This window comes from Idiotropiscis lumnitzeri, unplaced genomic scaffold (genome assembly GCF_059441095.1).
Source record: "Idiotropiscis lumnitzeri isolate Australia: NSW breed Sydney's pygmy pipehorse unplaced genomic scaffold, RoL_Ilum_1.0 HiC_scaffold_35, whole genome shotgun sequence".
NCBI lineage: Eukaryota > Metazoa > Chordata > Actinopteri > Syngnathiformes > Syngnathidae > Idiotropiscis > Idiotropiscis lumnitzeri.
The window spans coordinates 25,289-30,593 of NW_028283573.1; positions in this window are offsets into that span (position 1 = coordinate 25,289).

A 5,305-nucleotide genomic window follows, 5' to 3' on the forward strand; every position below is an offset into this window, starting at 1 on the left:
AAGAGGTTGGGGGGGTGACACTGATCCGAGGTTTCATTCATCATCAACCCACCGCACTCCTCTCTCCCCACCCCACAAAAATCCCTCCCAAACATCAACAAACAGCGTCATCGCGGCTCTGTGCGCGCAAAAAGAGGAGGGGTAAAATCAGCACTTTTTTCTCTTTTTTTTGGGGCACGATGAGTCAGTGTGCATCCACAAGTTGGTGTTATATGCAAGCTTTGGGCTGGAATCCGACAAATATTCCTGCACTGACACTGTCTAGAGAGCTAAAATAGCACAAAGTTACATTATAATGCTGAAAAACCCTCCTTGAAAGACTCTCTATATGAGTGGTGGGCAAAATATAGCTCGTGGGCCACACACGGTCCACTCCTTTCTTTAATCTGGCCCATTGAGCATTTACATTATCAAGAGTCCTGGCACATTTGTTGTTGATTTGGCCATTTTTCATGACATAATTAATTAAAATGTATTTAATTTTTTTATTAACATTTGATTATTAATTTTTATTTGATTAGTTATTGTAAATAATCAAATGGAAACACATATGTAGCTAGAATGAAATACAGTGGCGTGTAAGTCTAAGTGTGCAAAAAAGGCAAAAGTATCCATCCATGCAATATTTAGCATTATCATAAACTATTGTAAAATGCACTGTTTGAACGTTACTGTGCTAAATATAGGAGTGAAAAAAAAACAATTTAAATAATGGTTCAGTTACAATTTGTTGATTTAAAAGTGAAATAAAACAAATGAACCCAAATAAAATTTAGAAAAAAGCAGATGGAATTCAATGCTTTATTTATTTGTTTATTTATTTTTCCTTCAAAATTAAATACCACTGAACTGTATACTTGACCATTGAACCTTACCGGATTGGGAGTTAAAAAAAAACATTTATACCATATAACATCAAATATTTTTGATAGTTTGCACGTTTAATTCTGATTCTCACCTACTACACGTCCTCATACAAGGCTCGGTACTTGTGTCACACTTGGAGCATCACTGCTTTATTACGTGGAAAAATAGATGATGCGCGAGGATGCGCCCCTTTCAACATGTTTAAAGACGAGGCAGGGAAATGAAAAAGCTGGTCACATTTTAGCCTGTGTGTGTTCGAATCTGCGTGTGTGTGTGTGTGTGTAAGTCGCTATGGGCCTGTCAGTCAACACCTACAGGCTCCAGTCGTCGTAAATGAAGAGGGTACAATGAAAGATTTCGTGAAAGTAAAGGGATGGAAGGAATGAGCTAAATGGTCGGGCTTGGTAAACATAGAAAGAGCACCCCCCACACACACACAACAGCACACACACACGACACACTCAAACAGCATATTGGAAGTACAGCGTCATGTGATATGAGCATCTGCAGAGCTTCAAGTGTGTTTCACGCTCCACTCCACATGAGCTTCTCCTCCTCCTCCCTACTTCTAAATTTCTCCTTCTATCTGGCAAGACACTCGACATGAGGCACACCTGCACAAACAAACAATTGGAGGATGCCCGGCGGGAGTCATTACAAATGGACGTCCATCCAGCTGGCTATGTTGATATTTTGCAACACAAAGCAAAACAGTGGCGTGTGGCAGGTGTATTTCTGTTCGCATTTCACTCGAATAGATGAGAAGAGGAGTGAAAAGTGGTTTGTCCGACAGTAACTTTTTAAAAAAAAAATTTTTAGACAATATAAAACAGGAAACTATGTTAAAAAAAAGGAACTTGTGAGAGCCTTGCTGACCTTCTATGTGTGAATAGATTTTATTTACCTGTAGATTTGAAAGTGTGCACTATTAACACAAAAAAAAAATGGGCTCAGAAAATAACCCAATTTGTGTCCAAATGACTGAGCCCCTCCTTGGGTCAATGTGACCCAAAGTTTCTGTTTCACATTTTTGTAATTTGGACACCGACATTTCAATCAAATTGACCCAAGTAGTGAATTAGTCCATTTTCTTACCCCAAATTTGGTTATTTTTATTTGACCCAACAGTTAGCGTGGATGAAACTTTTTTTTTTTTGCAATGACAAACAGGGCGCAAAATAATGAGAGCTAATTTATGAATATGTTCGCTTGTGTTGCCTATTGGGTCGCAAGTAATCCTAATTGTGGCAAAACAGAACCAGCCCAACTTTTGGGGTCAAATAACCCAAATGGGTTGTTTTGTAAGAAAAAATAAATACGTATATTGTGTTTTTTTTTTTTTTTAGAAAACAACCACAAAAACTGTTGTTTTGTGGGTTATTTATTTGAAGTAACTTTTGGTGTTATTTGTTTCACCCAAAAAGTTGTGTTGGTTAGTGCTGACCCAATTTGAGTTGTTGTTTTTGACCCAACTGTTTTTAAGTGTCCAGAAAATACATATTTGGATTTTTTATTGTTGTTATTTTTAATATAAAATACACGATTTTCATTTGGAAAAAAAAGAAAATCAATATTTCTCCACAGGCTTGCCATGTTTTTGTCCCTGAGTTGGTACCGTTTGGTAGCAATTATTTTTGGCCCAAAATGGATCCCAGCTCATTTTTCATCACGCGTTTATATCTTTTGAGAAAGTCCCGCTCGATTACCATCCAACTTGGCATGTTCTTTAACATGGGGACTTCTGCCCTTAAAGTGCAACAATCTCCCCTCTTTTTCTGCACATTAGTGTAAATTGTCCAGTGATTCCACACGCTGCTTGTCTGCGTGTCTTCTTGTGTGTTCAGAGGCGGTGAGGGGAGGGATGAGGAGAGTTAAAGCTAAACAGGTAAAAACTCAGTCTGGGCCAATGGAATGTGGAAATACAACTCTCGCGTGGTGCTATTAAAAAAAAAAAAAAAAAAAAAGTATGCATGGCTGCAGACAGCAACTGGAACTGTTGGGAATGCACAACTTAAAGCTTCATACCTAATGTGCTTCATGATGTTGATCAGAGCAGCTTCAACTTGGACCAATTGAATGAAATCTTTTTGTATGGTTGTGTAAAACTCACCCGAGCCTGAGGTAGATGATGCCCAAACACAGGAACACGGGGTACAGGGTCCAGGTTCGGAGGGGCTTGTGCATGGTCGTTGCCACTCCGTCCGTGGGCCATGCACACTGTACGTACTGGATGCGTAACCACGAAGCGACTTGCTCCCTCCCTCCCCCCCCGCCACCCCACAATGCAGGACCACTAACTAAGTGACGCGCGAACTAACTAACCCTTCCACATGCACGCATGGCGACTCTATCCCGCCGCGCCGAGCTCGCGTGGAACCGTCCCCAGGGTGCAGTCCATGGTCCGGTCCGGTCCAAAAAGCAGCAGGTGAGATGAGCTGGTGGACGCCTCCAAAATGGGATTGGGTTACTTGTTCCGTCCTGTCCCCTTTGCTCTAATTAAGTATTCCCGTGAGCACCTTTCTTTAAATTAACTCCATCGTGTCCTGACGCCAGACAGGTAAGGAAAGCCTTGGGGGGAGAGGTGCACGCCTTCTTCTCCTCCTCCTCCTTTTCTTCCCTCCTCCTTTCACGCGTGGATATGCAGATAATAATGGGGCCGGGCTTTTGCTTCCACGCTCGCCTTGTTGCAACACAACAAAGTGATGATGCGAAATGATGCCTTTTATGTACACACAAAGAGAGAGAGAGGAGCCCTTTTTGTCGCTTTGCGAAGTGCGCGTTTGCGGCTTTTTTTTTTTCTTCTTTTTTTTTTTTGCGCCACAACAGCACGCCCCACAAACCTAAGGCGCAAGTGGAATGTCTCTTCCACAAAGCAGCAGCGTGACTAATAATAACAATAATGACTAATATTAATAATAAGGAGAAGAACGCAGAACTGGCGTCAGCGATGCGGGAGAAGTCATTCAGGATGTGTCAGTCACGCTGATTGGTGATAAATTGTGCGCAAAGCGACATAAATTACATTTAAGACGAGAGAGAGAGAGAGAGGGAAAAAAACGAAAAGAAAACGTTCCCATCACTCGGGCTTGATTGTGGTTGAATTCTGAGCAGATGTGCGACTTGGTCGGAGTGCGTGCGTATACGTCCCAAGACACCCCCTGCTGGCCAAACGTGGGAAGTACTCTTCGATTCGAAAGGCAAGCGAAACTGTTCTCGAAACTCCAAAGCAATATACATGTTTGATGGTGCATGGTTTGAATGATTTTACATGCAGACACCATGACAAGTAGTGTTTCGCTTGTCTGCCTCTCAATTGAGAGGTTCTGAGTTCAAATGTGCGGTTTGAAAAACACAACTTGGATTCATTTGGGGCTAAAACGGTCATTTCAATTGGAACACTTTTAAAATACAATTTATTGACATTTGTGACAACAATATTAGTGAGCTCGACAAAAAAAACTCCAAAACATTTCTGTAAACTCTTTATGTCTTTGCTGTGAAATACAGGAAATCCATTTTTCACAACAGCAAAACTGAAATAAAATATTTAGTTAAATTGTCCAAATGAAAACACTCACATTGAGCCCTTAATCACAAAATTTGCCTTCCACTGATCTAATGCGAGTCAATACAGGAGCTGCTTTAATCATTCTGAGTCATGCAGCTAAACGAGGCCACCGAAATATCAGAAACAGCTCTCGCGGTAATGCAAAGCAGTTCTGCACCAGTGCAAAACCGCCGTAATTAACATGGCCCTAAATGAATACCTCTCTGACGGTTTATGGCCCTCGCGTGACATGTAAATAGGACGGCACGTGTGCCTAATATTGTGGTTGACCTGTGTACAAAACCGCTCTCCATGTGCATTGAGGCGCAATTTTGGTTAAGAATCTGCATTCTGGTGTCAGTAATATGATTCTCGGGTTTCCACACGCACCTCAAAAGTATCCTTTAAGAAAATAATAGTAATGTGAGGAATCTTTATTTTCCCTAGACCAGTAATAGTCTACCACTCATCTGGCTTCTTTCCTCATCTGCCTGGCAAGGGAAAAAAATGTTTAAAGCAAGCCCACCCCCACCAAATTTTATTATGCTAGCATGGTCCTTTGAAGACAGGATTGCCGCACGTTTCCAAGAAAGAAAGCGCATGTCAAAAAAAAAAAAAAGAAATGAGGGCAGTGGGGGGCAAGTATGCTGTAATAATGACGGCGTAAACTACAATTACAGCCGCGAGCTATCTGTGTGCGGGGAGCATGAGAAACAGACACGACCGCAGGGGCCTTTTGTTTCAAGGCATCTCGCCGTTGCGGTTGTCGAGGCCTCTCCCTTCAAAACACGCCCCATCAAAATTCCAGACGCATTTTTTTTTTTTTGGTAGAAGTAATCAAAGTCAACATGCAGGTCTGATGGTGTATTTGATGTCTGCCTTATAAAACAG